A 24533-nucleotide genomic window follows, 5' to 3' on the forward strand; every position below is an offset into this window, starting at 1 on the left:
GACGATTAAAAAAAACGATTAAAGGATACATTAAAATGATTCAAAAATCCCTTCCAAAAAACAACTTTTGGAATCCAAGAAGGCTAATATTGAACTTATTTTATGAATATAGAAGATTAAGAAGAACTTATAGAATTGAAAAGAACCTTATACAAAACAACTTATAGGGATGATCAAACAGTACATCAAAAAGGCTTAAAAAATCATTTCCAAAAAAAAAATGGGAAACCAAAGTATGATAACTTTTTACCTATGCTGGGTTAAAAAGAAAAGATTAAAGTATACAGTAATAAGAGCTAGAAATCCATTCCAAAAAAACATATTTGGGAAGCAGAGAATTCTAATTTTGAGCATTAGGATGATTAGAAAGAAAAGATTAGAGAATACAGAAAAAGAGCTAGAAATCCATTCCAGAAAATCAAGTTTGGGATACAGAGAATGCTAATTTTGATCTTCAGGATGATTAAAAAGAATAGATTAGAGAATACAGCAATAAGAGCTAGAAATCCATTCCAAAAAAACATATTTGGGAAACAGAGAATGCTAATTTTGATCTTCAGGATGATTAAAAAGAATAGATTAGAGAATACAGCAATAAGAGCTAGAAATCCATTCCAGAAAATCAAGTTTGGGAAACAGAGAATGCTAATTTTGATCTTCAGGATGATTAAAAAGAATAGATTAGAGAATACAGCAATAAGAGCTAGAAATCCATTCCAGAAAATCAAGTTTGGGAAACAGAGAATGCTAATTTTGATCTTCAGGATGATTAAAAAGAATAGATTAGAGAATACAGCAATAAGAGCTAGAAATCCATTCCAGAAAATCAAGTTTGGGATACAGAGAATGCTAATTTTGATCTTCAGGATGATTAAAAAGAATAGATTAGAGAATACAGCAATAAGAGCTAGAAATCCATTCCAAAAAAACCTATTTGGGAAACAGAGAATGCTAATTTTGATCTTCAGGATGATTAAAAAGAATAGATTAGAGAATACAGCAATAAGAGCTAGAAATCCATTCCAAAAAACCTATTTGGGAAACAGAGAATGCTAATTTTGATCTTCAGGATGATTAAAAAGAAAAGATTAAAGAATACAGTAAAGAGCTAGAAATCCATTCCAGAAAATCAAGTTTGGGATACAGAGAATGCTAATTTTGATCTTCAGGATGATTAAAAAGAATAGATTAGAGAATACAGCAATAAGAGCTAGAAATCCATTCCAAAAAAACCTATTTGGGAAACAGAGAATGGTAATTTTGATCTTCAGGATGATTAAAAAGAAAAGATTAGAGAATAAATGCAAAAGGGCTAAGAAATCTGCTCCAATAAACAATTAGGGAAAACAATGAATGCAAATTTTCAACTTATAGAAGACTAAACAGGAAAGATTAAGGAATACATCTAAAGGATTTAGTAATCTATTCCTAAAAACAATGAGGGAAAATATTGAATGCTAATTTTGAACTGATAGTTGTTTAAAAAGGAAATTTTAAAGAATACATTAAAATGGAATAGAAATCCATTCCGAATATCATTTAGTAGAAACAAAGGATGCTAATTTTGAACTTATAGTCGATTAAAAATTATAAAATAAAGAATAAATCGAAATAAAATAGTTTAGAAATCAATTTAAATACTATTTAAAGTATTCAAAATTAAAGAATTGACCAACACTGAACGTTGTCAAGTCGAAGCAATAATAGAAATTTGTAAGTACGAGTAATAATTAAATGATAACATGCTGTTTTCATGCAAGAATAATAAAAATATAATTAAATAATTGATAATAAAGTCTTACCTTGTTTAAGGAATATCCAAGTTCATCAGCATCTCAGTAGATCACCAGTCCAATAGCACTTGACACTTGACACAATTTAAAATAATTCACAACACTATTCGCACTAAAACTGGTATATCACGCACTAAGTATAACTTAAACTCAATTTATAAACCCGAACTTCACTTTAACACGCACTAATATTCACTTAAAAAATCACGTAAATAAAGAGACACGACTAACGAGTTAAAGATGGCCGCCGGTAACTGACCAGGTGGATCAGCTGATGGGTGAAGGCTATCTAAACAGGTGACCAAATTTTTTAAATTATTTTAAATTCGCAACTTACCAAAGTAAAATATGATTAGCAACTTTTAATAAAAAATTTTTAGCTGAAATAAAATAAATTTGCATTAATTTAATGAAATCTGCTTTTATATTTTAAAGTGGGACTTTAATATAACTAAATGGATGAAATAAAATTCCTAATTCGCAAATTACGTATTCATTAATTACAACCAACTTTTGTAGATTATGAATGAAATGGAAACAATAACAAAAAATGGCCACTCTGCTTAGATAACCTTAGTTCACCAGCTGATCCACCTGGCCAGCTAGTGGCGGCAATTTTGAACTCGTTAGCATTGTCTCTTAATTAACGTGATTTTTTTAAAAGTGAATATTAGTGCGTGTTAAAGTGAAGTTCTGGTTTATAAATCGTGTTTAAGTTATACTTAGTGCATGATATACAGTTTTAGTGCGAATAGTGTTGTGAATTATTTTTAAAAACTGTTAAGTGTCAAGTGCTATTGGACTGGTGGATCTACTGAGATGCTGATTAACATTTATGTTAGTTAAACAAGATAAGAGCTACGATGGAAAAAAAACTAACTAAATTATCCATTACTGCAGATCTAACCACATCTTCAATACAATATGTACATGTTTATAATAACTGGAAAATAGGCAACAGTCACAAAACATTTTGAACAGCTCCACAAAGTTTATATAGCTCTAAGAGCTATGGATTAAGTATTTTTTAACAATCCGTAAATTTTTTGAGGCTAAATCAATCAACAGGTAGTACTCATTCAAATGAACAATTTTTCTTCTAGTTCAAAAGATTTTCCCAAAAAATACCTCGAAACAATTTTCTTTTAAGTTCGACCTTCTAGCATATAAATGTATCCATAACTTCTATTTGGTTGAAATATTTTACAAAGAAAATTCATATAAAATAGTAACTTCCGGTTGACCGAGTTTGAGATTGAATTTTGACTGAATTTATGGATTTTTATTATTTACAGAAAAGCTCTAAGTAACCAGGACTAATAATAGTTGCATTATGTTGATCCTTCTCTAAAGGAAGGCTGCCATTTTTTGGCAAAAATACCTAGTTTGAAGATAATCTACAAGTTAGAACTTTGAAAAATGGAAATTCGTGAGAGTATGCGCACTTTTTTTTTTTTTTTTTTTGGAATTTGGCAGAATATTGGCAACATTGATTAAATTTCCTAACTAGCTATTTGAGAACTTCGCTCTCTAAGTCAAATACGTAATGTCCCCAATGGCCATTATTAAACTAAAATTGTAGAAATAATTTTCCGCTTAACAATTTATTGAAATCAATAAATAACTTAAGAGTCTTCCTCTGGAGTCTAGGAAATGTACCTCTTCGCATAGGAATGGCCAAGGAGTTCAGCATAACAATGACTTCCTCTCACTCTCTCTCTCTCTCTCTGTTTCAAACTCTCTCTCTATTTTCAAAAACTTACGACCAACTTTTAGAATTATATAAGGGTTGAGGTGGGGGTGAAGCTGGAGCAAGGTAGAAAGTTTTGCACAAATAAAATCGATAGTTTGCGGATAGTTTATGCTTTAATATTGTTATCCAAAGTTTTCGACAGAACAAATAATGCTTCTAAATTTCATATTCTAAGAAAGTAAAGTTTAGTAAAAAAAATTTAAAATAAATTAGAATTTCAATAATTTTATATCGATCCTAGAAGACAGACTAAAAGACAGACTAGAAGACAGACTAGAAGACATAATCTGACAGTTACTATAGAAAGAAATTGTAATTTAAAAATATCTAATTTGACGTAGACGTTTAAAGGAGTGTTTACTTCCTTTTACTGTCGGAAGTGACCATTACAAACGTGTGAAATTCCCAAAATATCAAAAGGCACACCTGCTCGCAGGTCCTTTATTCATGGCCAAGTGCCCATGTCGACTTAATCTGGCCTAATGCCAGATTAGAGCATTAAAAAGGTCCAGAGAACATCTCCACTTTTGGATTAGAGTAAAAGTCTCATAAAACCTGTCAGATTGCACCTGTAATCGCGATATGATGGTTTTGAAACTGGTAAAACGAGAGGAGATATTACGTAAAAACATCAGGTGAGAAATTCAATAATAAAGAAATGGTTTTCCTTCTAGAAAAAGCATAGGATAGGGCTGATCTTCTTGAAGCCCTTTACGTCAAGAAGAGAAGGATATTTTCTTCCTGTTCGCTAGCGTTGCCAGGTAGACCAGAGTAGTGCTGCACGAGAAACGAGACAAATCTCGGTCTCGAGACCGCGACCGAGACGAGACTTGAGCAACCGAGACCGAGACCGAGATCGAGACATGATATATATCTCGTCGAGAAATCTCGGTCTCGTCTCGGTTTTTCAAATATTAATTTTTAGCTACAAAATTATAAAATTGTGTTCTTTATTAATAAATAATTATTACGGGTATTGAATTAATTATTAAAAGATACGATTTTATTATATATGTTCAATATTACTACATCTATTTGACTTCGAATTACATAAGTAAAGTAAGCAAAGTAAAGTAATCGCCTATTTTTTCAGGCGGGGCTTTACGTCCAACTACCAATTAGGGGTCGTGGACGGAGGCGACTAGCAAACATACATTACTGTAAATTTCTCATATTAACCATTAAATAAAATCCAAGGCCTAAGACCGGGAATCGAACCCAGTACCACAATATACCGCTCGGCTACCGTGGCGGCCCCCTTCGAATTACATAATTTTTACATAAATTCACTAAATTTCACTATTCATATCATTCATTCATTCAATTTCATAAATTTCACTATTAATAATCTAATACTTTGAACTTAGACATTATTTCAATTATATTTTAGAATTTTGGAATTAGTGAATTTGAAAAAAAAGACTATCTATGCACCTAAAAAATATTGCCACAAATTTTCGTTTTTAAGATACACTTTGCCCAAGCATTGATACATAAAAGAGCTTTTACTGAGTCAGAAGTTAGAGAAGATCTTCTATTGGTCATTATCATCGCAGCTTTGCGAAAATAATCTTTCCGATGGCACTGAAGTTGCACAGACACCAAAAACATCTTTTGCCATTCTAGACAAATTTTTGAAGGAATTCTCAAGTGTTTTCCACCATTCTAAAATGTCAACGTCTACTGGTGCTTGGTCTAATTTGGTGTAATTAATTATTTCTGTCTTCCATGCTTCGGTGATATTTGCTGATTTTTGAGCAAATGGTGCAAAAATATTGATGCAGTCGTCGTCGTCGTCGTCAAAAGGTGAATCATCAGATTCTTTATCTTCACCAACAGCCATAACTAATGGAGCGGGAAGTTTGTTGGAAGGTGTATTTTTTATTTCACGAATCGACTTGTTATAGGAGGCAGATATGTTATTTGGGTCTTTCATTTGGCGCGTTTTTAACATTTTTTTGAAATTATATAAAGATATATAACAGTAATAGTAATATATGATGCATTGAAGTGTAAGTAGTTGTCTTCTTTTACACACATTTTCATTACCAATATATAAATTAAAATAATTATTAGAAAATAATAACATTTTTTGAAAAGATTATTAATAGCAAACCGCTTTTAATACTTAAACAAAAATTCAAAAAACCGAGACCGAGACGGAGATATCTCGACGAGACCGAGACCGAGACCGAGACTTGAGCGACCGAGACCGAGACCGAGACCGAGATCGAGATTGCATAAAGTCTCGCCTCGTCTCGGTCTCGTGCAGCACTAGACCAGAGGAGTTCCTATCAGGTAAAACCCTGGACCATGTACAGAGTGTTGGCTTCACCTACTAGACCTATCCAAAGGGATGGTTTACAATAAACCACTTTGGCTGCAGTGCCTAGCGTTGCAGGACCAGTTCCTTCCCGGATAAAAATAAATAATAAACCTTTTTCAAGGAAGAAATTTAGTTATAATACTTAAACATCCATTTTTACTTTACTTTAGTTTATTTCTTGCTGACAATTTCTGCAAGAATATGATTGAAAAGGGGACGATTAGCAATGCATTATCGATTATGTAAGTGTAAAAATCTGATGGACATTCATTCAGTCGCAATAAAATGTGAGACTCATGCATAACAATGCAGAGAAGCAGAGGTACACAAAGAGTACCGGGAAACTAGGTGCTCCTAGATAGTAAGCAGAACACTATCGATCTATAATATGCTTGCCACGTCCAGCACATTCTATACTAAAAGCACGGAGATATAAGTTTTGTTCCCATTTCGTAACCTTAACCATTCTACTCTAGGAATACAAAAGCCGTTATATAGTTTACCAGCATTATTCCAGATATTTGAATTCATATTTAGCAGATTTCCCAACTGTTGTTTTGTTAGGTCTTGTTCTCTTTATAGGATTACCCCTGATAACTACATATGAGCTAGTTATTACACATACACACACAAATATATATGTATTCATGAGCTGTAAATTATGTGGACACACTTGCAGAATACACTGGAAAGGACGAGTAACTCCAGCTGCCTTCACCAAGAGGGATTCAAAACTTACTCTCGTATTAAGTTAAGAACTTTCTCGCTTCAACTTATATTAAGTTTATTTACTCATCATTTACGTATTTGACATCCATTCAGGTATTATTCTGTAAAGTAAACTATAAAGAGTATCGATTATTCATTTACATTACTTAGACAGAAAAGTCATGATTACATATGATGAGAAAGAGTACTTGATAAAGATTTATTGTAAAATTTCCCGACTAGCTAGGGCTAAAATAAATACGCAAGCTCAAAGCCGAAGGAGAGCCACTTCCGTTTTAGCTCTTCGCCTAATTTAAGAAAACTTTTCTTGTCTTTCTTCGTAATGACAGAGGACTCTAGAGATCAAGCGGAATCTTTGCTGTAAGCCTAGATCTTTGACCAGACCAGCAGGCACGTAGACCTGCTAACCCTACAATGGCCAGATAGGTCAACAGATACTGGTAATTTCTTTAAAATGCGCTTTCTGCGAACATATAACGAGTAGACCAATTAAGTTCTGCCTGCGAACATATAACGAGTAGACCTACAAAGTTCTAGACCAACAGTTGTGCTGCAAACATATTTAAGCCTAAAATAAGCCTAAAAAATAGGCCACGGCTATAGCTTTTCACGAATTTTGAGGGGAACCGCTTTTTCAGAAAGGCGTCCCACACATTGTCACTCAAGTTCATCCAGGTATACGTTTCTTTTTTTGTCTCATAGCCAAAATATCATTTTGGCAGTTCTTAAGTTCTATTAAATGCTGTACGTTGTTACATCTTCTTCTTCTTCTTGTTCATTCTTTTTGGTGACTGATTCATCCTATTCTTCTTCTTCTTAATCATTCTTCGTTTACCTTTCAGTGTCGAGGTGCCTTCACTAAAACTTTCCAACTATCCCTATCCTCAGTCAAATCTCTATTTCTTCTCCAATCCAAGTTCCTCTTTCTGGAAATCCTCTCTCACTATCCCTTCCCCATGTTGTGCGCGGTCTGCCCCTGCGCCTCTTTGACCCTGACATCTTAGCCTCATAACAAGAGTCTTGCTATACGGCTTGTGGCCATCCTCATCATGTGCCCACAAACCAGCTTAGCCTGTGTTCTCTCAGCAGCTCTTCTGCCGGCCTGATCTGTCGAGATTACACCTTATAGGTAGAATTTCTTATTCTATCTCTCCTTGTCTTTCCCGAGGAAACGCATTTCAGCTGCCTGTACTTGACTGTTGAGTTTGGTGGAAGTTAGAGCCCACGATTCCCTGCCGTAGGTTAATATTGGGAAATAGGTATTTTTAAAAACCGTTATTTTCGTGCCCTTCGATACTTCCCTTTTAGTAATAAATCCTTTCTTAAGGGCATCGAACAGTCTACCTGCCGCAGCCACTCTTCCGTTAATTTCTCCCTGGATTCGACCTTGTTCATTAATATTTACTCCCAAATATTTAAAATCATTACATTCGTTGATATAATTGCGCATTCCAGGATCGCTTAATGTATCTAATAACTTATCCAAGGTAAGTGTTATATATATATCTCTTAACTAACTATTTCCAAAGCTAATCTAAAATAGATTAAATTACCAATGAGAGCAAAATTATTGAAGAGTATAATGCAGTTTCCAACTTCATTGTAAATTACTTTCATATGCAGCAATATCAGAGGTTAATTAATGTTGGCAAAAACAAAATATTAAGCAAACTGCGCGCGCAATTAGGTAGGGTGGGAGGTGAACAACAGAAAAGGGCAGCATCCCGTTTTGGCTGGGCTCTGACCAATTTATCATACCATTATATCTGGCCCATTGACTTTCTAAATATAAGAAAGAAATAAACTGAAAATTGTTTCCAGCTGATTTATGGCCCAGTTAGCTATAAACTGTACTCTCCATGGAAGTGCACTTGGCTTGGATAGGAGAGTATAACTAAAAGCTTGGTCCAAAAATAAATACCTAGCATTTTGTTTTTAATTCTATCGTTTGCGAACCGCCCTCTCTGTGTAGAAGAATGTCTAGCTTTGTTTTTAATAGAATTGATTTTTAGAAAGAATAATACTGAATTCTCTTATGGTGTGGAAAAAGAAAAAGCTGCATTCGCTTTCAAATGGAATTTCAGCACCGGAAATTTAAAGCCTCCTCAATGTAGGAAATGGTGAAAACAGGAATTGGTTTATTGGGTAGGTTACTTGAATTTATTTAAATACGAAATATCTTTGACGCTGCAATAAAGGCTTCTTGTTTACACAGACTAACTGACAAACTTTAAATTTCTTATTTTTGTATTTTATTTTTTAAATTTTCCAGAGAATGGCTTCAGTAATTATCTCCAAATTCCATTACAACCAAGAAGAAGTATTATTTTTATTATGATGGACTAAAAAAAAAAAACATTTGTTCAGAATAAAGGATGGATACTCCAGGGTGCCTTTTATGCCGATTGTTCTAAAAAAAAAAGGAGTTTGAGGACTCTCTTTTATCCTGGGTCTGATTGCAATCGCTACTTTCGAGATATGAAACCAACAACTCTTCAAGATCAAAGGATATAAACTGTTGCATCTTTCTCAAACTAGAAACTATTTTGGGGTAGTGCCTAAAGTAATCACAGGCTATTTCAGGGTAAAGACCTGATGAAAATTAGAAGAATTCCTACCGCCTATAACTAGAAGCTATAACATAATCACTTAATTGCCATAAAGTGAAAGAAAATGAAACTATTTTTGAAATTTTCTTCCCTAAATAGTTTTGTTTATATAAATTCTTAGCAAATATAAGTTAGTTGCAAACTATTTCCTAAAACAGAAGATCAGTTAAAACTTATATTTAGAAAATATTAATGCAATGATCTGCAATAGTTACACTAACTAAAAATATGTCGATAATTAGATCTTAATAAAATGACGTTAATTAACTTCCCACGTGTCATAACTCCCTTGAAACCACAGCTATTACAGGTAGCTCTAATTACCCGATAATAATTCCGTCTAATGAACAATGTGATCAATAATGTAAATGTTAATGTTAACATGTTTCGTTGTAATTGAGTTTCTGTCATTACAACTGATGAGCATAAATGAATGCTTTTTGTTGTCGTCAAAATTGCATGACTTTAACATTATTACAATTAAATAAATAATTATAAAACAGTTATAGAAGTACTGGTGAAAATATAGAAAACGAAGTGAAGTCTTAAAGTGGATTTGAGACCTTATTAGCTCCTCTGAGGAAAAAAAAATCTCAAGGAAGTAAATGAGAAAGAGAGTAAGCGAGTACTGAAGAGTAAAAGGGATGCCCAACCAAGTTCTGCAGAGTACCTGCATCCTAGAGCACAAAGAGATTAAGAAGTAAGCGAGGACTGAAGAGAAATAGGGATGCCAAACCAAATTCTGCAGAGTACCTACATCCTAGAGCGCAAAGAGATTAAGAAGTAAGCGAGGACTGAAGAGAAATAGGGATGCCAAACCAAGTTCTGCAGAGTACCTGCATTCTAGAGCACAAAGAGATTAAGAAGTATGCGAGGACTGAAGAGAAATAGGTATACCCAACCAAGTTCTGCAGAGTACCTGCATTCTAGAGCGCAAAGAGATTAAGAAGTAAGTAAGCGAGGACTGAAGAGTGAGTAATAAGGATGCCAATAGAGAACCTATATGCACGAGTACAAAGAAATTACTTTAAATCACGCGTTGGTGAAGAGCGTAATGTTATATGGACAAGAGTTGCATGATAGACAATAAGAAACACCAAATTTGCGACTAAAATGGAATTTCGGCACAGTCAGGGAAGAAGATCCCCAATGGAACAGAGTGGAAAAAGTGTTTATCATGTATGGGGGTCGTAGAGTATCCTGGTTAGTGGTGGGGCCCATTGTGAGATGACTGGCATTGAAGACAAACATCCTCAAGGCTCAATGAACTTGGACGTCCCAGCGCCGCAGACGATTCGGACCCCCAGAACCCTAAGAGGGCGTTCTTAATACACCAACCTGCATTTCTTGAGTGATTCCCGCTTAATTTCTAACACAAACTTTCAATGAATACCCAGCTATTCGTTTCCAAAAGACATGAAGTTTTTTACTTCAGGCAACGGAGGTGGCCACAAAACTGGCTGGAAAGAATTCTAAATCAATTGCAGCAGCTAGACAAAGAAGCAGAAGATTTCAACAAAACCGGATAAAGTTTGGCAAAGAAGTTTCACAACAAAATATGGCAAAGAGCCATCTGAACCAGCCATTGTTGCATCAGATCTCTGTAGGACTAAATTAGATTAATAGCTTCTTCAGAGATTTTTGACGACTCTGAAATGTATCCCACTCTAAGAATGAAAACAACACTTACACAGGCCGTTAAAACAACTTTGGACTCACAGAGATTGTTGTTCTCTGTAACCATTCTACAACTAACAAAGTCATAAATCTTTGACGGCACATTGGATTTTCGCTTTTTTTTTCTTTTTAGCAACTATTTCAATAAAATGATGAATGCAACTGCATCTATTCATTAGATAAAGCGATATACGATGTAGAGAGTCCTACATGGGTCATCATTTCAGAATCAATCTGCGCTGAATTGAGCTAAGTGACTTCGAATAACCTGATGAACAATGACGTGGACGATGAATAAAACAAATTTTAGTTGAAGAAAAGACTCACATGGAACCCACACTCTAGACTTAAAAGACAAGCAATGACAAAACGTGCGAAACTTCTTTACAGACTACTTGGACGAAGCTCCAAATTGCCCTTAGAACTCAAACGATTACTATACAGTACTATCCTCAAACCTATGTGGACCTACGGACTAGAGCTGTGGGGCCAAACCTACAAACATACGGACTGTACAGACATTTCAGTCAAAACTCCCCCGACAGATAGTTGACGCTTCTTTCTACGGTGACTAACCTTACCCTTCACACCAACCTTAACATTCCCTTCATAGACCAACTCGCTAAGACTAAATACCAAAAATTCCACACTACTCTCTCGACTAGTTCTAATCCTCTTATACTGTCTCTCGCTTCCTCTGACATCCCTAATACTCGATTGCTATACAGTACTATCCTCAAACCTATGTGGACCTACGGACTAGAGCTGTGGGGTTCAGCCAAACCTACAAACATACGGACTGTAGAGACATTTCAGTCAAAACTCCCCCGACAGATAGTTGACGCTTCTTTCTACGGTGACTAACCTTACCCTTCACACCAACCTTAACATTCCCTTCATAGACCAACTCGCTAAGACTAAATACCAAAAATTCCACACTACTCTCTCGACTAGTTCTAATCCTCTTGTACTGTCTCTCGCTTCCTCTGACATCCCTAATACTCCTCGCCGACTGAATCGCCAGTGACCCCGCGACTTCCTTGTAGGCTGAAGACCTAAATTATTACTCTCCTATCTCTCCTCCTCGTATCTCCTTCTCACATTCTCCTCTCTCCTGTAGAAAGTGCTACCGCTGGGTAGCTTCTCTCCTCCTGCTCTCCTCCCGCACCAGTTCATCATAGTTTTCATATTTACTTATTGTATACTATATACAGATTGTAAATAACAAAATAAATAAATAAAAAAAAAAAACAAGTGTAGAAAAAACAACCATTGGATACAAGAACGATTTTCTTAAGTTCTTGGAATACACCTGATAACCTTGCGGAGGAAAAAAAGACCGTCGAACAGGATGAGACACTAGAGAACGCGAAATTATATGCAGTCCCAGTCGGTGGAACGTAGAACTAGAAGCTGACTAATTGCAGGATATTTAGAGACGATATTCAGAGAGGAAATCTGCTCCTGTGAAAATTGAAATTCCTCTTCTTCCTCTTTAAAAAAAAACCAAAAAAACTTTTAATTAACTGAAATTGTATTTAAAAATAAAAATAAAAGATAGCAAAACTGTTCTAAAAAGTTCATTTAAATTTTTTGAAGTAAATTATTAAAGAAATAATTAGTTTTACCTTAAAGGGGACAGTTCTCCCTCTCCGCACAGGGGGGAGCCATTAATTAAAAGACGACACATTTCTTTTTAGTTACTTTCCCCCCACCTGCACTTTCCCATCTGACACTGCAAAAAAACAAGGAGAGACTAATTGCTCCTCGGAGTCGGTCTATACAAAAACAGTAAGTGGATATTAAAAAGTTGTACCTCTTTCTTTTTTTAAAAAAAAACTGTGGAGTTCGTCTACTATCCGTCAACGGGATAAGTGAGCTCATTTACTTCCGGTTTGTCACTTTCCTGAACAGGCTCCGGCAGCCTATTGTGGAATCTTGTCGCAGGCAGGCTGTTTTTCTTCTTTTTGCTCTTTAGACTTTTCTAACTTTAAATAATCTCTCCGTGATGTGGTGGAAAGGAAACGAATGTTTGACGACATATACAGGTAGTATTTAGATGCACCATTTCGCTACGAAGACATAATATTCTCTACCAACATCTATGTGCTTAAATCTGTAGCAGAGCTAGCAATGAAATATGAATGTATTCAAAAGTTATAGAATGAATGGAAGAAAATGATTAGAGAAGGATTACGTGATTTTAATTTCGGTTAAGCTATAAGGATGGCAGGAGCACAGAGTACTGATCCATCCATTAGTTGTAAGGTTTATGTAAATAGTTGTATATAGTAGAGGGATGAATGTGTGAAGCGAATGTATTTATAAGTAAGAATGGAGAGTGGATAAGCACCTGGACGATGGCGAAAGCCAATGCAAAAAAAAACCTTTAAATAATCTTGAAATCTAAAGAAAAGCTCCAAGAAATACTTTCACATATTCCATTTTGGACTAGTCGTTGTACTAGGATATGTCCTGGGGGGATTATACTTGTTTTAGGAAGGATAATGCCTTATATAGCATGTTGGCCATTTATAAAGAAAGGGGTAATTTCGGTAAGGAGAGAAAACAAATTCTTTTGAACAAATTTAATGTAATTAAGCGAAATTACGATTTTTAAAAATTTTATTTCAAAGGATGATCAGTATTGAAGGAGCAACTAGCTTAATGTTTCACCTAGAAGCAGAAGGGAAAGGATTTCAATGGGGCAAAGCTCCTTTGGCTCCTTAAAAAAAAAAAAAAAATGAGCTTCAAACTTCCATTTGATTGGCACTAATCTGGCTCAAATTTTCTTTAAAAACAGCTTCTGGGGATCGATTCTCCTCCCCGCTTCATGTTCAGTTGGAGGGATTAGTTTCTTGTTTGGTCCTCAAAATGATAGAAAGGACTTGAACCACTCCACGAGCCATAATAAAAGCCCATAATAATTAAAGCTATTTTCCTCAGCTGGTCTTTACGCGGTGATTACATCACTCTGAATTGACCAAAATTACTGTAACAGCTGATTGCGTGTACATACGAGGTATGGCTATTAAATAAAGAGACTGATGCTGCTACAGAAGAACAATGAATGCGCCAAATCCTAACGACCGACAGCTGTGCAGCGTAAAGCCTTCTCTTTCGATTGCAGCGTGTCTCACGTGTTTGCAAAGAAATCTGTCTGACCGGAACCGTCGTTTGTGTAAGAGGTGTTAGTTTCGTTTTGCCGAAAACATGATACTACACATGTAGTAGAGCAACGAATTGTCGTGAAATTTCACATGTAACTGGGTAAAACCGCTACTGAAACTTATCTTTTATTAAAAGAAGTTTATGGTGATGAATGTTTATCACGTGCGCGAGTTTTTGAGAGGTTCAAGCGTTTCCAAGATGGCCGAAAAGAGGTCGGAGATGATGACCGCCTGGGTCGTCCTTCCACGTCCAAAACGGATGAAAATATCGATTATAGTTAATCAACATTACTACCGTGAGGTGCGTGCTCAACTACGTGAAAGAGTAAGGAAAAAACGCTGTAAACACAATGCTTGTGAAAGAACAAGTCACGGGTTCTCCATCGCGCCGGCTCACACTGCATTGTCAATCACAAGACGTTTCTAGCCAAGTACAACATCCCAGTTTTAGGCCAACCGCCTTATTCGCCTGACCTGGCCCCATGTGACTTTTATCTGTTCTCTAAAGTCAAATCTGCATTAAAAGGAACACGATTTCAGTCGGTTGAAGCTGTGAAAGAAAAAGCGGCGCGCGTCATGCAGGAGCTCAGAGAAAAAGACTTCCAGCACTGTTTCGAACAATGGTGAATTCGCATGGAGTGTTATAGGGATAGGGGAGGGGTGTATATTGTAGGTGATAGTAACTAAATATGTATAAATTTAAAATAAAATGTTTTACAGCAATAGTCTCCACACCCCTCGTATATTAAAAACTAGTCTTCTAATTGCTAAAAACTTGTAGAAGAATTAGACTGTCTGTAGTTGTAAGAAGCAGTATTCATGATGGACTGCTAGAAGAAGCAATTCCTTTAGGTAAGTGACAATTTCCAAAAAAAGGTATGTAAGGAGGTGATGAGGCATAAACTTCTTGACTCTTGACAGGGCCTTGACGTGTACCGGAAACATCTTCAAAGGGTTCCGGTCTGTGTGAATATTAACTGTAATTGCTAAACAGGGCATAATTGAAACGAAGTATATTCTGTAATTGCAGTTTGAGGCATTCCTCTGCTAGATTTATAGCATGTGTGTATGTGGCATTAACTGCAATTCACTAATGGAATAAAATTACGCTCAAATTCAGACATCTGGAATTATCTAAAGCACGCCCCCACATAGCAAGTTGATTGAACCATAACCAAAGCTTAAAATGCTATATAGCCTAGAAACATGCAAATTCAAATACACCTTTTGTGACTAATGAGCAAAAGTGTAAAATTTGTTTTTGCAGCGTAAATAATGTGCTCACCAAAATTAACAAACAGTTTGACTGGAAAGTACGCTGTAGCTGCTGTCTGCTTGGTCAGATCAATGTGCTCTCACCAGGACAGTCTTTCCCCTTTCATATTCTGACCGTAAATTACCATTTATTGATTACGGGGTGCTTCTCTCTCTCTCTCTATAATAGCTGAAGTAATTATTTAGCCTGTGCATTTACCTTAAATGCATTATATCAAACCAGATTGCACTAACTCCCTTTATATAAAGCATTAAACCATTATTTGATTTTTTTGCAGCAATAGGTGCATTATTTGCACTTTTTTTTAAAAAAAAGACAGTGTTGGATCCTCGCAAGGAGTTGCGGCCCCCCTTGACCAGAATTTTCTTTGAGCGACAATTGTCCGTTGGCAGCAATGGTTGTTTGGACGTAGTGGGGATGGTGGCCAGTGCAAGGCAGAAGTTCAGTTGCCCTTGGGCATCTCAAGAGAGTAGGGGTGCCAACGGATTATGTCTGTGTGTCCGCCATTGCCAGGATTTTAGCGTCGGTCTGGCTGGCACTGTTTTCGCCAAGAACTGGACAACCCATTAGCCGCCCGGTTGAACGATTTACTTTTGTTGTCTTATGATAAATCAATTTGTGAGTGTTATAATAAGTCTAATTAAGTCAGAAAACCTGTCGGTTTAATTAAGCCAGAAAACATGTCAGCCTAATTAAGTCAGAGAACTTGTCAGTCTAATTAAGTCAGAAAACCTGTCAGTCTACTTAAGCCAGAAAACTTGTCAGTCTAATTAAGTCAGAAGACCTGTCGTCTAATTGTCAGAAAACCTGTAAGTCTAATTAATTCAGTTTTATTCATTTGGATCATGGTCCGTTTTGTATATGAGTTTAAAATTGTAAATATACCAAATATATTGGTTATTGCATAAGTGAAGGTATTCTGAGTGTTGGTGGCGTCCCCACCCTTCCCTTTCCTTTAGTTTTATTTCATAGTCAAAGACTTTTCATGGTGCCGAAACCCGGGAAGACTCTCAGAATACCTTTGATTGAATTTTGTTTTAAAAAAAAAAAATCCATTGTATTTTAAATTGTATTGAATTGTCATTAGTGCCATGTCACTTTTTAAACTTGTTTTAAAATTTATATTTTAAACTATATTCAGTTGTCAGTATATATTGTATATATGTAAGTCTTGTCTATTCTTGTCACTTTTGAATTTTGTTAAAAATTGGTTTTATATTTTAAACTATATTCAGTTGTCAGTATATATTGTATATATGTAAGTCTTGTCTATCCTTGTCACTTTTGAATTTTGTTAAAAATTGGTTTTATATTTTAAACTATATTCAGTTGTCAGTATATATTGTATATATGTAAGTCTTGTCTATCCTTGTCACTTTTGAATTTTGTTAAAAATTGGTTTTATATTTTAAACTATATTCAGTTGTCAGTATATATTGTATATATGTAAGTCTTGTCTATTCTTGTCACTTTTGAATTTTGTTAAAAATTGGTTTTATATTTTAAACTATATTCAGTTGTCAGTATATATTGTATATATGTAAGTCTTGTCTATTCTTGTCACTTTTGAATTTTGTTAAAAATTGGTTTTATATTTTAAACTATATTCAGTTGTCAGTATATATTGTATATATGTAAGTCTTGTCTATCCTTGTCACTTTTGAATTTTGTTAAAAATTGGTTTTATATTTTAAACTATATTCAGTTGTCAGTATATATTGTATATATGTAAGTCTTGTCTATCCTTGTCACTTTTGAATTTTGTTAAAAATTGGTTTTATATTTTAAACTATATTTTATTGTCATTGGTCTTTATACATATATGCTTTGCCACTCTTTGATTTGGTTTTAAAGATAGGTTTACTTTTTAAATTATCTGTTAACTGTACTTAGTCTATATGTAGGTTGTCTGACAGTCTAGGCAATGTCTGTCTTTGTCCTTGTTTTTAGTTTTGCCTTAAAGGGTGTTCCTCTTTGGGTCTATACCTTTTGTAATTTTTGAACTCTATCGCACTATTGACCTTCAGTCTATAAGTCATACCCCTGCTGACCCCCTTTTTCTAGTTTGTCCATGGCCATTTCCCTAGTCAGTCTGTTAAGTATCCTCAAGGCCATTCCTCTTGTCAGTCAGTCAGTTAGTGTCCCACGTGTCCTCCCGAAGTCCCAGTCTCCCATAAACTTAGAACCTTGTCCCCATTCTTCTCCTGAAGTCCCACTATTCCATTAATCTAGTACTTTGCCCCTCTTCCTCCAGCCAATTGCCATTCCCTTAGTCAGTTAGTCAGTCAATCAGTCAAGTTTCCCTTTAGCCATTCCTTTAGTCAGTCAATTTTTCCTTATAGCTATTCCCTCAGTCAGTCAATTAAGTGTCCCATGGCCATCCCCTCGTCATTCAGTTCGTCAGTATTATCATGGCCATTCCCTAAGTTAGTCAATCAGTCAAGTTTATTTATGGTCACTCCTTTAGTCAGTTAATTAGTTAATTCTTATGGCCAGTCTTTTAGTCAGTCAGCCAAGATTCCCTGTGGTCATTCCTTCAGTCTGTCGGTCAAATCTTTCTCATGGCCAATCCCTCTGTCAATCATTCAAGATTCTCATGACCATTCCTTTAGTAAGTCAGTCAAAATTTCCTCATAGACACCCCTAAGTCAGATAGTCAAGTTTTCCTCATGGCCATTCCTTTAATCAATCAGTCAAGTTTCCACATGGCCATTCCCTTCGACAGTCAGTAGTTTACCCATGGACATTCCCTTAGCCAGACAGTTAAGCTTCCCCTGGCCATTAGTCAGTCAGTTATTCGAGATTCTCCAAGGTCATTTCCTAAGTCAGTAAGTCAGTCAAGATTCTCCATAGCCATTTCTTTAGTCAGTCAGTCAGTCAGTAACTTCCCTATCCCTGGATCTTCAGTGAATCAGTCAGTCAAATCCCTACGCCTAGTTTTTCAGTCGAGCAGTCAATCAGTCCTCTTAGTCAGTCAGTCAGCCAGTCAGTAGTTTCCCCAGGGAATTAGTCAATCAGTCTAAATTTGAAAGGTTTCAGTATCAAGTCAGCACCGTTTAACCCTCGTACGAGTCAACTACGGGAAGGAAGAGCGTTCCACCACCACTGGCATCGGACTCTGCTGGCCTTTCATCAATGTCAAGATTGCATCTCTACCTGATGTCAAGGAAGTCTATTAATCGCAATTAAGTGGCAAGAGTGGGAGAAGTCTGAACTATGTCAGGAGCGACCAGGGGGCCAGTCAGCAAGCTCTTCCTGCCCCGAAATCAGTGAGTGGAACTCTGGCGAGTCCACTGCGGGGGAGGATGTTGGATCCTCGCAAGGAGTTGCGGCCCCCCTTGACCAGAATTTTCTTTGAGCGACAATTGTCCGTTGGCAGCAATGGTTGTTTGGACGTAGTGGGGATGGTGGCCAGTGCAAGGCAGAAGTTCAGTTGCCCTTGGGCATCTCAAGAGAGTAGGGGTGCCAACGGATTATGTCTGTGTGTCCGCCATTGCCAGGATTTTAGCGTCGGTCTGGCTGGCACTGTTTTCGCCAAGAACTGGACAACCCATTAGCCGCCCGGTTGAACGATTTACTTTTGTTGTCTTATGATAAATCAATTTGTGAGTGTTATAATAAGTCTAATTAAGTCAGAAAACCTGTCGGTTTAATTAAGCCAGAAAACATGTCAGCCTAATTAAGTCAGAGAACTTGTCAGTCTAATTAAGTCAGAAAACCTGTCAGTCTACTTAAGCCAGAAAACTTGTCAGTCTAATTAAGTCAGAAGACCTGTCGTCTAATTGTCAGAAAACCTGTAAGTCTAATTAATTCAGTTTTATTCATTTGGATCATGGTCCGTTTTGTATATGAGTTTAAAATTGTAAATATACCAAATATATTGGTTATTGCATAAGTGAAGGTATTCTGAGTGTTGGTGGCGTCCCCACCCTTCCCTTTCCTTTAGTTTTATTTCATAGTCAAAGACTTTTCAGACAGTTTCACCACCAATGGCCGAAAATTAATCTAGCGTGAAACAATCACATGGACATTCGCCTGCTGCAATTAATGCAATTCTAATAAATTTGCCAATTTCCTTAAAGTTAGATATTTGTTATTTAGAGCAACAACGATGACATATATAAGTTTATGTCCAATCTTTATGAGTGTAGACGTTTAGCAGTTTATGGGGATGATGATTTTTAGAGATGATTAAGCTTTCTTTATCTTATAAAATTAACAGCACAAAGCAGCGTGTTCTACAGAACAGACTCTATACAGACTGTACAGAGTCTGATTTTACAGACTGTACGATCACTAAAAGTAAAAGAGCATCGTTTCTTGCTCTTCTCAGATCTCAGTGTAGTTTTCTCGACAATATTTTTAGAAATATGATGATTAAGAAAGGTTTTATTTCATACCTGGAGTAAATATGGAGAGAGAAAAACAGAAATTAAAGTAGATTTGAACGACCATTTCCCACTTAAACGACGTTCCGACGATCCGTGCTACAGAGGAATGGAGACGAAGATGAGTTTAATGTGCTCCCTTTTAGTTGGCTAGATAGCCGTCATTCTAGGTCAAGCCCATTTACACTTCTCACTTCCCTTTTCTCAATTTAATTCTAGTAGATAGCGATTTTTACGTTCGTGTGTGTGTGTGTATAAAGAATGTGCGTCTGTGTTTGGGTGTGTCTGTGAGCTGGAGGAAGGAAATGAGTGAGATAGTGGAAAGCGAGAGAAGTGAATTAAGGAGAGAGAAAAAAAGGTGAACCGCAGAATTTTTTTTTTTTTTTTTTGAAGATTCGACTCAATTACAGTTAGGGAGATTGAAATTGCTCGACTCCTTTTGCTCATCCTTGGCCCTTAATCGATAATATGAAAACCTAACAGCCTCACCGCCACAATCTTTATCCATTTGCTGTATTTTCTTAATGCAGATGACTTACTGAATGACGGAAATGAAGGCTAATAATCCTTAAACTCAACATCGACATTAATCGATACTATAAACGATAATAATCACTATGAAACTCTTAGTATAAGGCGATAGCACAACTTCATAGGGCTTTTCATGCATTTATTTTCATTTAAGACGATTAAATTAATATTGGGCAATTATTAATATCAATATTATTAATTAATTATTGGGCAATTAAGGATGGTGTTGGCGAAGAGTAGTAAAGTAAAGTAAAATAATTGCCTATGTTTTCACCAATTAGGTGTCGTGGACAGGGACGAGTAGCTAACTATACTGTTCTCTATACTATATTAAATTCTCATATTAACCATTAAATAAAATACAAGGATAAGACCGGGAATCGAACCCAGTAAAAAAATACACATTACTGGTACATACATTTACAATACATTTACTGGTCTCGCCTCTCGGCTACCGTGGCGCCTGATTTAATTAATATTGTGAGTTCTATGGCACCCGGAGCTTTTGTCAGTTCACTACTGGCCTCTGGACAGCGTTCTCTCCTTATGGGCAACACTGTCGATCATCGGACAGTGCAGCTGTAAGAAACTGCTAGGAAGAGAGAAATATCTAAGGGGCCTACAACTGGATGCGATGCCAGAGGAATCAGCTCTTGCAGATGAAGATGCTGATTTGGAACAATAATGCAGGTGAAGAGATGGAGAATAGTTTTAGTTTTGGATGGGAAAAATTGTAAAAAATAAATATAAAGGGATGAAAGATATACAGCACTAGCAATCTCACGCACCTTCACTCTTCTGTCATCCATCACCTTAATTTTTGGGGGTAAACCTTTTTTATTTTTCAACATAGTCTCCTTTTAGGCTTATACACTTCGTCCAACGCTGCTCTAGTTTGTTGATCCCTTCCGAATAATAGGATTTGTCCAAGTCTGAAAAATAGCCATTCGTTTCTGCAATCACCTCCTCGTTTGAATAAAATCTTTTTCCCGCCAGCCATTTCTTCATATTGGGGAAGAAATAGTAGTCCGAGGGAGCCAAGTCTGGAGAATAGGGGGGATGTGAAACGAGTTGGAACCCTATTTCCATTAATTTTGCGACCACAACTGCTGAGGTGTGAGCTGGTGCGTTGTCGTGATGGAAAAGGACTTTTTTGTGGGCCAATCGTGGGCGTTTTTCTTGCAGCTCGGTTTTCAAACGGTCCAATAACGATGAATAATATGAATAATATAATAGTTTTACCCTTTTCCAGATGGTCGATGAGGATTATTCCTTGCGAATCCCAAAAGACAGTCGCCATAATCTTTCCGGCCGAAGGAACGGTCTTCGCCTTTTTTTGGCGCAGATTCCCCCTTGGTAACCCATTGTTTAGGTTGTTCTTTGGTCTCAGGAGTGTAGTGATGTATCCATGTTTCATCCACAGTGACGAAACGACGCTTAAAGTCATGTGGATTCTTCTGGAACAGCTGCAAACCGTCCTTGCAACACTTCACACGATTTCGTTTTTGGTCAAGCGTGAGCAATCGCGGCACCCATCTTGCGGATAGCTTTGTCATGTCCAAATGTTGATGCAAAATATTATGTACCCGTTCATTCGAGATGCCCACAGCACTAGCAATCTCACGCACCTTCACTCTTCTGTCATCCATCACCATATCATGGATTTTATCAATGATTTCTGGAGTAGTAACCTCAACAGGGCGTCCAGAACGTTCAGCGTCACTTGAGCCCATATGACCACTCCGAAAATTTTGAAACCACTTATAAACTGTTCTAATCGAAGGTGCAGAGTCACCATAATGTTTATCAAGCTTCTCTTTAGTCTCCTCAGGCGTTTTGCCTTTCATAAAGTAGTGTTTAATCAACACACGAAATTCTTTTTCGTCCATTTTTTGAAAATCACTCGACTTCCTCGATTCGAACGAATGCCAAACACAAAGAAATAGACCGATCTGGCTGAAACTTGGTGGGTGTTCTTCCAAGAGATGCTACTAACTAAACATAACCTCGATACGCGCCAGTGGTGCTATCTCTCTGACTTTGCACGGACTTTTCAAACGACCCTCGTAAGGTTAGTCAAATCCGACTAGTCGGTCGTCAAATTCTGCTACATAAAGACAATAGATCTCTTTGAGAAGTAGCATTTTCAAAACAAAGTCTCGAATCCTACATACTTTAAAAAAAAGTAGTTAATTGAGTGGTTGAAATTCTGAGTTGAACAGAAATTCAAAAACCCAATAAAGTACATCTTTAGTAAACAAATTTTTCACTTTTCTGGAATATATTTTTGGGAGGGAAATAGTACCCAAAATTGTCTTTAACCATCATATTCTGTCATTAGTTAAATGTATCATTTCAGTATAAACTACAGTTTTACAAACCGGATGTAAGTAAGAAATGAAATGTGTACTAACATTCAGTGGTTGGAAACAATATTAAGCACCACGACAATGGCTGTGGTAAACCAGATTTATGTGAATGCTGATCCCAACTACAAATTTAGTGTAAAAAAAAACAACTCAATTACATTAGCTGAAGTAAAAAAAGTTCGCGTGTGTTTCTCAGTTAATACCAGAAAATAACATCTCCCAGCACTTCATTAAATTAATAACAATTAACTAGATATCACAAAAAGCCAAAGAAAACAAAAATATAATTAATTACTTCAATGGGGTTTCGATAAAATCTCGAATTCATTACTTAACTGTAAAAAATAAGAGGCTTCAGCCTTGAAGATTACAACTGCTGCTGAAAAACTTTATGCTGATGAATAGTGAATCGGATACATTAATTTGCATGTATTTAAAAACAGCTTTTTTTTATAATATTACTAATTTATTATAATTTTAAGCAATTTTGTTAATTACCTATCTGTTAGAGCTCTATTTTGTGTCCAACAAACAAATATTTATCGTAGTATTGCATGACTTTTTATCCACTGCAGATTAGTTAATTAAATTTACTTAAAATATTTAAAAAAAATAGGAGTTTTCGACTTAAATGTTCACTTGTTTTCGACAAGAATTCAACCAGTGGAGTGGTACTTCCGGTCTCCTTCGACTATTAAATTTTGGTATCACGCTCTACGAGCGTGTATTTAAACAATAAGAAAACAGAAATTGTTGTTCACTGTAAATGTATTTTAATTTTTTTGTAATAATGAATAAATATTTATTTCTTTAAATATAGATACATAAAATAAATATAGAAGTGTAAATGTATTATACATTTCAACCTTCTTATCTAGTGAAGAAAGAGAAAGGATAAGTGAGCAGGATAGGAATGCAGGGAAAAAAGGAGAGGAAAAACCTGCGGCTAGTGTAGAGAGTTAAAGGAGTATCTGTTTTATTCTTTTGTGTCTGTAGAGTGTAGAAGGATCTGTGGGAGGCTATGTCGCGGCAGAGTGGATCAGGATGGTAGTCTAGGATGGAAAGGAGTTTGAGCCGACCGATTTTGGATATTGGAGTGTACCGGGGGATGATGGACGCAGTCTCCGTGGAATGAGTCAATTCTAGTATGTCGTGGAGAGTCTATTGCGAGTCTGAGAAATTTGTTTTGTGTTGTCCTGGAGTTTCTTGATGTTACTACTACAAGTCAGGCTCCAGGCGGAGCAGGTGTAGAGCAACATCGGCCTAATGACTACTTTGTAAAGGAGTAGTTTGTTAGTCACAGTCATTTTGGAGTCACGTGAGAGAAGAGGAAATAATAGTCTTGTTAGTCAGTTTGCCTGAGTTTACATTGTCCTGTACGTGCGTAGTGAAAGTCAGTTTGTTGTCTAAAGTTAGCCTTAAGTATTTCACGTGGGCAGACCACAGGTGAAGAGTATAGCGTTAATCTTGTCGTGGTTAATTTTAATTTTCCACTTATTGCAAAATTTTGTTAGTTTGTCTATTGCAATTGTAAGCAGGTGATGGCGTGGGTAAAAGGCCACGTCATCAGTGAACAAGGCCAAGGTTGACATGAGAAATGTATTTTTGAAATATATATTTGATAAATGAGAAAGTTAATTATTATTGACCTGGGATTGGATATTTTGTGGATATATAAATGAATATACGAGTATTTAGTATTACATAGGTTCGGCAGAGTGAATGTACATTGAGTTTAGCATGTTTCCTATTGGACGAGAGAGATTGATTCACAACTGGTTTGATGCGAAAATAAGTTTACAATATAACGAGCAACAGCGCGAACTATTGGCATTCTATCACGTAATGAATGTAGAATTTAAATTAGATTTTACTTCTCACTTCACCGTTAATAACGTTAAAAATTTATGGT

General features: G+C 36.1%; 1 protein-coding gene across 15 annotated transcripts in view; it reads right to left on the bottom strand.

Annotated features, from left to right (window-relative positions):
* The window catches only part of LOC141451657 (uncharacterized), a 618152-nt gene that overhangs the window by 127604 nt on the left and 466015 nt on the right, over positions 1–24533 (bottom strand). Inside the window, exon 1 of one of the 15 annotated variants that reach the window (XM_074123139.1) lies at positions 1803–2019. The exons of the other annotated variants lie outside the window; for them this stretch is intronic. The gene's annotated coding sequence lies outside the window, so the exon portion shown is untranslated. Of the gene's footprint in view, positions 1–1802; positions 2020–24533 lie in introns of those variants that run through there. 15 annotated transcript variants of the gene reach the window in all.

This window comes from Rhodnius prolixus, unplaced genomic scaffold, assembly GCF_049639745.1.
Source record: "Rhodnius prolixus isolate KJV_2025 unplaced genomic scaffold, Rpr scaffold_14, whole genome shotgun sequence".
Classification (NCBI taxonomy): domain Eukaryota; kingdom Metazoa; phylum Arthropoda; class Insecta; order Hemiptera; family Reduviidae; genus Rhodnius; species Rhodnius prolixus.